This window comes from Chinchilla lanigera, unplaced genomic scaffold (assembly GCF_000276665.1).
Source record: "Chinchilla lanigera isolate Chin_1 unplaced genomic scaffold, ChiLan1.0 scaffold00144, whole genome shotgun sequence".
Classification (NCBI taxonomy): domain Eukaryota; kingdom Metazoa; phylum Chordata; class Mammalia; order Rodentia; family Chinchillidae; genus Chinchilla; species Chinchilla lanigera.
In genome coordinates, this window is record NW_004955545.1 from 2,539,559 (window position 1) to 2,551,206 (window position 11,648).

Consider the following 11,648-nt stretch of genomic DNA (forward strand, 5'->3'; position numbering starts at 1 on the left):
TTGTCTATGGAATTGTGATAAATAGTGGGAATTGGCGGTAAAAAATATGGTGCGGCTGTGTGAATATAGAATATATATATATATATACACACACACATATATATATACATATATATATATATATATATATATATATATATATATTTGCAAGCAGATGAGGTTAGAGCTCATGGAGACATACTATAAAGGAGGGTTCTGTCCTGGGAATACCACCCTTTTCCTTTCAAGAGTGTTTTTTCCTCTAGTGCAGTGGTCAACCTGTCTAAACACCATCTCCCTGGCCTGCTCCCAATTCTGTTCTTTAGCTTCACAGGGCTCACTCTCCCTAGGGCCCCTACGATGCTGGGGAGGTGAGAACAGAGTGGCAGAGATAGGAGAGGGTTGCTAGTTCATCCAGATTGGACCTCCCTGAAAGACCTCTGACCAGTGGCAAAGGCATCCTTAAGGGGCTTAAGCATGAGTGTGCAAGGCTGCCACACATGCACACACATAGTCAAACTTAATTCAGACAAATGCAAGAGCAAATCCATGTGCACTCCAGCAGTACCACCTCCTGACACTTACAGATATGATGGTGCTCTGGCACACGCTGGTGCTCTGGCACACATACCAGCTCACAGGGACTTATGGACCCATTCATCTGAACCCAACATTCCCCTCCCTTCTCACCTTGTCACTCATGCACACAGAACTGTGTTCCCCTCTCCAGCCAACCACCTCCCCCGAGGGCTCACTGCCTTCCCCCTCCTCAGGAGTCTACAAGAGAAAAGGAGACTTCCTAGATCCCCCACACATTTCTTCTCTGTCACAGAACTGATGCAGGTGGCCTTTCTTCCCCAAGCTACCTTGTTCTGTTCCCATTGTCACAAACTATATAGGTCTTACTGCAGAGTAGACAAAAATCAGTGGCGGGAGCGGGTGGAGAGGTGGAGAGGACAGGAGAAAACACAGATTGATAAAGCCAGCTTCCCTTTTCCTCCCCCAACCCAAACATCACAAACAACAAGGAAGAAAATAAATACCCCAACAGCCAAAGGTGGCCACCTACGATGACACCAGAAAGAAATGAGGCCGCGTCTTCTCAGCTCCCCAGCTCCTATAAAGAGGAGAATGCAAAGGTTAGCATCCTTCGGTGGCTCCGACCTCTTCCCCAATGGTCCCCAGCCTCCTGTGACTCCCCTAGTGCTGCACCCCCAAGACCTGGGCGTCTGGCTTTCCTTCTTCCTTTGCCAGGGCTCCAGGCCATCCCCTGAAGGCTGAAAGAGAAAAGCCTAGACCTGCAGGCTGGCCAGGGCCCCCTGTAGCTCCATCTTATCTGGGTGACTATAATCCTGCCTTGTCCTTACAGCCTCCTGCACAGCCAGCCAAAACCTTCAGGCCCAGGGGTTTTGAGCCAAGCCCATGGTGGAAATCGGTCTTCAACTTAGAGAAACTGTCCTGCCCAATGGACACTGCTTCCTCCCAAATTGCTGAAGCTCAGTCTGCGAGAGAGCACGCTTTACACAGAATGAAGAGTGCGGGTGAGGATGGATTTTTGTCTGTCTAGATCTAATGACACTGTTAACTGTAAAGTGCTGTGCACACTGATGATACTCTCTATTGTATTGTCTCTCTAGCTTTCTCCAGCCCTCCCTGTTATTACCTGTCTACCTATCACCTATCTATGTATATCTCTCAGGCTCCATAAAGACATCTGGTAGCTATCAATTTTCTCCTCCTTTTTAACAAACACAAAAGGTGTGAATACAAATCAGTTATTTGTTATTATTTTAATGTTGGGCACAGAACTCAGTCCGTCTTCTGTAGGTTTCCCAGTAGTTTGCTTTCAGGTTAAATTAGCTTTTAGGGGAATGACGTGTAGCAAAGGTAACTGAGCTCCTAAAATACCAGGATGGGTGTGTTTATGTGTATATGTTCCTATGCACGTGTGTGTGTGTGTGTGTGTGCGCGTGTGTGTGAAGGTAAGCTGATGGATTCTTTAACCTCTAACTCATTTCCACAGCTAATTTTTTTTTGAGTCAAGAAAGTAGGCTCATAAGTGCAGGGGAAATAAGAAAAGGGGAAAAAAAAAAGGGGTATTTTTGGGGGAGCAGGAATAAGCTTTACACCCAAGCCTGACTTCTAGGAGGGGTGCTCTGAATATCCCCCAACTTTTTACACCACGTATACTTGACCCCAGCCTGGGCTCTGCTAATTCATACAATTCATAAAGGGATACCTTGATCTGAAACGACTGTATTATCTTCATATTAAAGAGGGACCACCCTATCCCATGCCAATTTGCTGACAAGCCAGAAAACAGGCACAAGGACATCAGGGAGCCTCTGATTCCTTCTTCTACCCAAATTAGTGGGAATGCTTGGGCCCGTGGGGTAGCTAGACCTCTCCTCACTGACCTCTGCCCTGCCACCCCACCACCCACGCTGGGCACACACAATGCCCAGGAGAACATAGCGGTGAAGGGCACTAGCCCTTGTGCAAGGAACAAGTGTGTGCACACATGACAGCTGGCAGCCTCACCCTCTCCCAGCACTCTGGCCCCGGGAGCACCAGGAGCGGTGGGCTCTGCTCTGACCTCCACTACCCGGTGATCCAGAACCAAAGCACAATGTGGTGGAGGGTTAGGGCAGGAGGGCCCCTTCCTTCTCCACCCCCTGGCCCTTCTTAAAACAACATCAAAAAGACAAAACACCTCCATTTGATGAATGGGGAGGGGGCTGGAGTAGAGCTGTTCTCTGTCTGAGCCCAATCATCTACCGCAACCCTTTGCTTGTCTTTCAGCTCCCCTCCGCCTCCTTCCCACCTGCCAGCCCGTAGGAAAAGGGATGGGGAGAAGGGGAATGAAATGAATCTAAATCTCCATAACATCTTTCTGGATCCCCCTACCCCAATTCTGCTTTCTACCTTCCTGGAAATGTGGATCTCTCAGACTTTTTCTTCCCCTAAAACCTGCTGAGTCTGGAGCAGAAAGAAACAGGAGCCAGAGGGAGGAAGGAAGATCAGAAGCTCAAATCCAAGAAGCATTATTCTCTTGCCTTCCACCTCCACTACAACCTTCCTTCCTGCCTCCGCTCTGGTGCAAGCATTAAGATGTTGGCCATGTCTGGTGGAGAGAAGGGAGGGGCAGATTAATAGGATCAGTAGCACCGTGACCCTAAAGCTCCCCCCTCCGATCCCATTGACAAACTTAGTGAGATGTCTGGGCTGGCAGGGACGGGGAAGGAGGGGGCCCCGGAGGCACTCTGGGCAGCTGGGCAGAGCCACTGCTCATCGGTATATGCCCAGGCAGCAGGAGGTGAAGCCCCACCATGGTGAACTCCTCCTCCATACTCAAGGTCTCATCCCTCTGGAGGTCCCCCTAAATCTTTTATCAGCCTTTTCTTTCTGTGATTATTACACCAGCCTCCATTAGCCAGTAGCAAAGTAGGAGGGTTATGGTGCTCAGACTCATTTTAGGGGATCCCTTCCCACACCCAGCTCAGATGTCTGAGGGAGCAAGGGCCCTCTCTGGACCCCAGTGGCCACTTACCAGGCTCCTGTGAAGAGGCGAGGCGGCACGGTGGCCCCTTCGGCTGGACTGCCTGTCTCCCCCCAGCTCCTAGCCTCTTGTGGAGTGGAGGATGCGGCTCTGGTGACGTAGCATCTGTCTATCCATTCAGGAATTTCATTTGCTTCTCTCTTTCTTTCTCTTGCTGCTCTCCCTGGAAAGGCAGCGAAAAGGGGGTGCTGCCCCTATCTGGAGACATCGGCACCACCAAAATCACAGCCCACTCTGATGAAGCCCTCCCCCTTCATGCCTGTGTGGGAAGGGGTCTTTGTCATCTGTACCCTGTTCCCCACCTCTGCTGCTGCCTTTTCTAACCTGAGGCTGGAAGAAGGGGTTAAGGGATGCTATTGTTCTTCCAGGCCACCCTAGTCCCCAAAGGAAAAGACAGAAAGGGTGTGACAGAAGTACCCCTGTCGCCAGGCTCCTTTGAGTTTTAGTTCACTTTTAAACTTGGGAGAGTGATTAAATGTTGGGCATGAGAAGGCTGGGGAGGGGAGTTGTGAAGGAGTCACGGAAAGAGGACGCGGTCTGCCATGTGAGGATGTGGGGTGCTCCTCCAGCTCCCTAACCTAGTCCACTGCCGCTGCCGAACTAATTGCAAATCCAGGTCTTAGTGGTGCAGGAGAAAGTGACAATTGGAAGATGAGGGCTGAGGGCTGGAGGGGGCGGCTGACTCTAGGAAGTCTAGACAGAAGAGGAGGGGCGGGACCACAGACTCAAAGTGGGAGATAAATCATCTTGTTCTTAGAGGAGGGAGCCCAATTCGGGGGCTGGTTTCCAGGGCCGGGGTCCCGATATTTGGTGGAAGCTGGGGCCCGGAATGGTACAATGGTCCGGTCTCTTTTCTCTCTTTCACCCCACCCTCAGCCCCTCCCTTTCTCTCCCTCCCACTCTTCCTGGCCTGCATGGGAACTCGGTCTGAGCTCGACGTGACAGACAGCAGGCCTGCATGCTAATGAAGTTTGTCTCAAGTTCATTGTCAAAGCCCCCCCCTTCCCCATGACCCCCTCCCCTTCGCTCTCATACACAAATCTCCCTCCAACTTTTGTCCCACAGACCTGGAGGCCACTTGAGTCTCTGCCGGCTCCCCTCTCTCACCCTCCCCCACGGCTTTTGTCTCCCCTCTCCTCACTACCTCCCTCCCGGGGGTGGGGGCTCTTCTCTCCCCGGTGCCTTCCCAGACACCTTCTGGCCCAACCTCCCTACACTCCCAAGGAGGGATTCCGAGGGCTGAGGTCAGAGACTGCGGACCTGGCCCTTCTTTCCCCATCTCAAAGTAGGGAGACTCTAGAGGGGTGAGAGAGAGCAGTAGACTCCCCCGCTCCAAGTTCCCAGCCCCCCAACTCTCAGCCCCCTCTCCCGGCCCAGTCCCCCCATTCCAGCCCAGCTTCCCCCTCCCCCATTCTCCCATTATGATTATTTTGCTCTCCCCTTGATTACATCTGCTTCAGTAGCTCAGAAATAAAGATCCTTTGAGACTAATTTTGCACCCCCCCCCAGCTCTCCACCTCTCCCTCCCCCTTCCCTCTAGACCAGGGCTCCCGTTAGCTCCTTTCTCACCGGCTGGAAGACATTGAGTTCCTTGTCTAGGGAGCTGGGGGGTTGATGGGAGGGGTGCCAGGGGAATGGGGGGTCTCTCCAACTCTGGGACGTGTCCAGCAATCCAAACCTGTCCTTCTTTTGTTCCTACAAATCTCTTCATACTGTCACTACCCTCTGGAGTCTGCCTTTCTCCCAGTAACCAGGGGATAGGGGAGGAAGGGGAGGAGGACCCTGAACTCACCCCACCCCTCAATGCTAGGGAAAGAAGGGAGGGGGAGAAAGGGGGCGAAAATTTACATTCCCCCCTCATTAGCCGGAAAGGAAGCAGGAGGGGATAATTATAATTAAAAGCAGACAGCTGTGGATTGTGTCTTTTATGTTCCTTTAAACCTCCTCCCCACTTTTGCCACCATCACCAGCGCCCAAAAACCTGCACACCCTCTGTGCGTCTTGCCCCTGGTGTCACTCAGCCGCTCAGGCGGGGGCAGATTTGGGCAAGACAATTCCACTTCCTCTCCTGATGCTAGCACTTTCTGAAACATCTCAGCAGTCCGAGCTGGAGGCTTTCTAACCCCAACCTGTACCCCAAAGGGTGGGCCTGTGGGAGCATTCAGGGTAGGAGCATTTAGGTGCTAATAGCGAATGCAATGATTTGGGAAAATCTTGGATCTTCCTAAAAATAGCCATAGCATTTATACTGAAATTAATACTAAGAATTAAATATAACCTGGCATGTTTTCTCGTTCCCCTTCCCTCAGAATTGCCTCAAAACACAGGAGGGGCAGCTGAAAGGCGGAAGAGCTGAGCTCCATGCATGATAACAAAGAACAGCTCAGAGATTCGAGGACACATAAATGAACACATATACATACATATTCGTGATGATTTTGGGGGTGGTGTTGCTAGGCCTCGCTTCGCTATCCTATGTATTTATAGAACTTGATCACAGGCCAGAACAGCAGGGTAATTATAGCATTATTAGCATATATGCAAATCAGGTAACCTATATACACTGAATGGAGGCAGATGATTATTTATTTCTCTTCCCCTTCTCCTTTCCTGGTATCAGCTCTGGCTCCTCCGAGCTGCACACCAGCAATTATCTGACATTAATAAGAGGGGGGTTGTAGCCCTGGAGGAGGGGGCTGAGTAGGACAGAAAAAAAACCTACGGGCGGTGGGTTTTATCTCATTTTACTCAATGTTATTCTGGGAAGAGTGGGGAGGGGCTCAGTGTGAAGCCTTTGAATTAACAAAGGGGGAGGGGGTGTGATGGAGAGATAGAGACCTGAAAACAGAGACAAATGAAGGCAGAAAAGCTGTGAAGAAAAGACCAGATGAGAGAAAGGAGAGAGAGAGAGAGAGAGACCCACACACACACCCCACCACCACCACCACTACTGGCTCACGGTGTAAACCAGATCAGATCCAGAGTCACAAGGCACTGAGAATCTGGCCAGAAAGCAAGGACCTGTTTATCTGGAGGTCAAAGGATGGGCTGTTGGGGCTCACGCAGTTTGAGGCTAACATGGGTACTGGGCCTTCTCACCCTCTGTGAACCTCAAGACTGAAGCTGAGTTCTAATCTAGAGCCCACGCCCCAATATACAACTGTTTTCCTCAGACCACATCCTTGCTAATGGTCTCAGGATCACATGCAGTGGCTTTTGGTGGGTTTTTATTCCAATCAACACATGAACACAAACCCCACAGACAAGGTCCATCGACTCTCGACCTTCGTTTCTCCCACCAAGCCTGAGTCCTGAGCCCTTTGTCTTCCCTGGGGTTGGGATTGGTATAGGTCGGTTCGCTCCTCAGCAGCAAGATCCCCATGGGGTGCCTGAGCATCCCAGGAGCCCTGTCACTGACCCCCTGTCTTATTCTATCCCCTCTTACTCAGATGTTAAACTGATCAATGACTGAGAGCTGGAACTTTTACAATTTGTACGGTTTTTCCTCCCTATTGTTCCCAGGGCCTGCTCTAGACGGTTGGGTCCCTTTTCCTCTGCCCTGTTGGTGGCCACGGGGCAGCCACTGGCACCCCAGAGCTGAACCACATCCTTGCCTGCACCCTGTTCAGCGGATGCCTCGAACTCCCAGGTGCATTAAGGGAGCGTTTCTGCTTGACTGGCCCCTCAGCCTTTTTCAGGTCCCTGGAGGTTCCAGCTTCTCTGTCAAGTTCCAAATGTCTCTCTCCGGTCCCTGTGTGCAGTGTGGCTGTCTAGCTCCCTCTGCCTCAAAAAGCCTTTGCCCAACTCCAAAGAGGGCAGTAAGGGGGAAAGGAAGGGCTATTTTAAGGCAGAGGCCCAGGCTCTGAGTGTTATCATGAAGAAGCAATGTTCCTGAGAGAAAGGAATAGAGACAGGCACCTGAAGAGGCAGCAGCCAAAAGACTGAAAAGAAACAAAATTTCAAAGCTGTACTTCGATTTTTACATGAAAATAAAAATTTCTGTCATGTGCATGTAGAGAAGAGCATCGATGAGATTTTATTACCGATGGTCTCCGCAGCTATGAAGAGCATTTGTATTTATAGCTGTCCCTGGATCCAGCTGTTTCTCCTTCTTTGTGGCCACATAATACAGAACAGTGAAAGCGCCGAAGAGGCAGAGAGAGAAAGACAAACTGAGCAGAAGAAACTGAGAAACAGAAATCAGACCAAGTGACAATGACGGGTGACTGGCCTACAAAACCAAGAGTGAGGCACCCAGGGGCATCAGAAGCCCAGTCAAGGACGGCAGCCAGCCAGCCACCAGGGGCCAAGCTTTCTGTTCTCTCTGCCACACAGGGACCAGGGATATGGCCCTAGCTCCTGCCTGTTTCTGTCCGGGCTCAGCCCCGGAAACTGGCTAGGACATGTGCAAGCGCCTGTCTAGTACACTGCAAGTACGGTTAGTCCATGTCACCAAGCTTATTCCTCTGCACATACACTAAGCTGGAGTCACTTGGACAGTGGATGGACTGCTGCCTAGGCTGCTTCACTGAGACCTGTCTAGGCCAGTTCTTCTCTTTTATTCTATACACTCTCCTATTTCAGTGATTCTCCTGTAAAATAATTACGCTCCAAACCTACAGAACTCTGTGCGTGCACATAAATCTCTCTCTGTGGTGCCAGGGATGAGAATTGAACCAGGACCTTGAATATGCTAGGCCAGCCACTCTACCACTTAGCTACATGGCCAGCCTGCAAATATCTCTTAAATTCATCTTCTTTTCTACCAAATTCACCCCCGTCGATCCAGCTGAGCATCCTTAACTGCACAGTGTCTCTCTTGTTGGGCTTGGTTGTGTGAGCCCATGAGCAGATTTGTATTTTTACCCAGTGAGTTCTGCCTATGCACCAGTTACCTGCAGGTGGGCTCGGTCATAGGCCAGGCATACCTGGCCACACTTCTGCTACTGCTACAGAGGGCATCTTCCAGACCTTCTGGAGTATCAGCTTGGCCCTTTACCCCAGGGGGGGACCCCCCTAAAACAGCCCAAATCCCCTCCTTTGGTGACTAGATTATATATCAGCTGTATGTGGCTGTCCCATCAACAGCCTCACCACAGAGCTTCCATGACAGGAGTCACCTCTGCAGCCAGACCTCGGTAACAATACCCACAAACGGGGTGTACACTGCTACCTATATTTGCACACACATTACTTTCTTCCCTAGAACCATACACATCTCTTCTGCTTGTTTTCACATAAATAGCAGTCTGTACATGGGAACCTAGCCAAAAACTAGCACTGGGCGTGATCCACCGGGAAGGAATCCGAACGAGCGCACTGATCGCTTCATACTCTAACGCGGTGCCACTTCTCGGTGCAGCGCCGATTTCCGTCGGCTTCACGCAGGGTTCTCGTGTCCGATCCTCTTCTGGAGCTCAGATTCTTTGGTTTGAGCTGCATTCCTGAGCTTCACAAGCAGTCAGTATTGAAGCCCCTGCAAGCTCAGGCCCTGCAGAGGTACTGAGCCTGGGTGGGTGTGTACGGGTGTCGGGCTACTGCGGAGTCCGCTAGTGAGAACAGGCAGGTCCCTGTCCCACTAGTGCAACCCCAGGATCACAGCGGTGCCTTGAGTTAGCGCTGAAATCAAATCCCTCTGGGCTGCTGAGCGGGTGCAAGCGGGCTATGTCTCTGGGTCCTGTCTGCAGTGTGCAATCAGACGGGAGCTGGTTGGTGGATGTGCACCATGACTGTGTGGATGTCCACATTCTGTGTTCTTTTGCGCTTCCGAGTGTCTGTCGGCATGTGCTGTGTGTACACTCTCTCTTGATTGGTCTGGGAGACGCTGGGTAACTCGGTTGAGGGGTGCCTCGTGGAGTATGGTCTGCAGGCCCCGGAGTCCCCGTGTATGTCGCTGGGGGCTTCTGTGTGTGACGTGCAGACCAAGCCAGAGCCAGCTCGGCGCCCCCGCCGGGTCTGTGCGTTTTCGCCGGCGGCAGCAGCCCAGGGCTCCCGCTTTGGACGAAGCCCACGCTCTCGCGGCGGCGCGCAGGGGCGCGGCGGGGAGGCGCGGGGCGTGGGCCCCTGGCTCCCCGCTCGGCCCCCCGGCTCGCCCACCGCGGTGGAGGCGCCTGTGGCGCGGAAGGAGGACAAGGGAGAAATGCGGAGAAGTCAGGAAGATGTTAAAAAGAAAAACAAAATCCGCTTCATAAGAAAACCCTAAAAGGAACCCAAGGCCGCTAAATGAAGTAAAAAGGAAGCATACTAGAGACCTTAGAGGCGCTGAACTAAAAGCGCAGGCGAGGAGACCCACAGGGAAGAGCGCTTGGACGCGCGGCGCGGGCGGAGGGCGCGGGCTGGCTCGACCCGGCTCGGACGAACCGCCCTGCGGAGCGGCGGGCCCTCGCGTGGGCGCAGAGGGCTCTCGTCCCGGCTCCACACGCAACCCCGACCCGCCGCCTTCGGGGGTCAGCTCTCCCCAGGGGGCTCGAGCGCTTGCTCGCTAGGCCCTTGTAGCCGCTCGCGGGGAACGCGGCGTGCGCGGCGCCGAGCGGAGCCTCGGGTCAGCCCGGGCCGGCCGAGAGCGGGGGAGCTGCGAGGCGCGCCCAGCTCCAGCGGCCCAGTGGCCGGAGCGCGGGGCCCGGGACCGGGGTCGCAGCGGTGCCCTCTGTGCGCTCTGCGTAGTGTGCGGGGCCGGGCTGAGCGGTCCACAGCCAGAGGGCCAGAGCGAGAGAGAAGCCGGGTGCGGGTCAGGGGACAGGAGGCTGAAGGCGGAATAGAGAGAAATAGAGGTGGCCAAAGGCGGTGGAAAAGGTTGTCGAGTTTGGCCAGAGGCGCCCGCACCTCCCCGCCCCCGCGTGCCTGCGACCAGCCGCCGCCTTCCCTTTTCTTCCAGGCTGCCCAGAGCTGCCCCTAGGGCCAGTATCCAAGGATTTAGGGACGTGTAGACGTCCGCTGGCCCTGTCTGTGGCTTTCCGAGAGGCAAGCTAAAGAGATGGAGGAACTGTGAGGCAGATAAAGGACCCAAGAGGGAAGGGCCAGGTGGCCCCTGGGATCACGTCCAGGGCTCACTCGTCCTAATACACCCTGGCTGAGTTCAGTGTCAGGAGATCAAATCGGGGTTCATTTTACTCTCAAAAGCCTGAAAAATGCTTCTCTCAGCCTCCCTTCCCCATACCCACTTGAGCTGGTGGGTAAAGGGACTGCTGTGAGCATCAGCATGGCCTTAGCCAACTCTCTTTCTCCTCCTGTTTCCTCCTTACACAGAAAAATGATCAGGCTAGGAGCGAGTGGGGCGCGAGAGCCAGTCCCACTGAGACCAATTGCGATGTGGTGGGTCAACCTGCCCCATCCCAGAACATTTTGGACCTCATCGGGGACATGTATTGAATGTTAATTTATGGCTGGTCGTGGGCCAACCCGAGGAAAAGCGGGGCCAGCCTTTTGGGAGAAGCATAGGAGAGCAGAGGCCGAGGGCTTCCAGGAAGGGATAACTGGGTGCGTTACACCAGCAGAAGAGGGGGCTCAGAACCGCAGAGAGTCGGGAGGAGGGTGCAGGTGTGGGGTGTAGGAGGGCAGGCAGTCCCACCTCTGCACTGGCTTTGGCGCTAAGCCCTCTGAACCTCCTTCTGAACAGGTACAGTGGAGGGGAGACTTAGTTCCAGGCTGTCAAAAAGAATTCAGCGAGTTACCCCACCTTGTGTCTGCCTGCTTTGCTCTTCTTGGACACTCAGGGCACAGTTGCTCTTCTCCAGTTCAGGAAGTGTTGCCTGGACTGTGGCGTTTTCCTGTTTGGTCTAGGGAGGTGTGGAGTGGGGTGAAGAGCTGTCCCTTGTCTCACTCTCTGCCTTGTTCCTTGCCTTCCTGGTGTAACCAGCCTTGGAATCCTGTATCGGCCTCAAATTATCTCAAATACATAAATAAATACTGTTGTTCTTTTAAAAAAAAAATGACACTAAAAACAACATTCCCCTAAATGCATTGCATGAGTCAAATCCCTCCTGGGGCTGCATTTTTTTTATACTTAAAGTTAATACTCTCAAAAGTGTTACGATTTCTTTTTCTTTCCTTTCCTTTTTCTGTGCTGGGTACTGGACCCAGGGCTTCTCACAAGCTGGGCAAGTGCTCCACC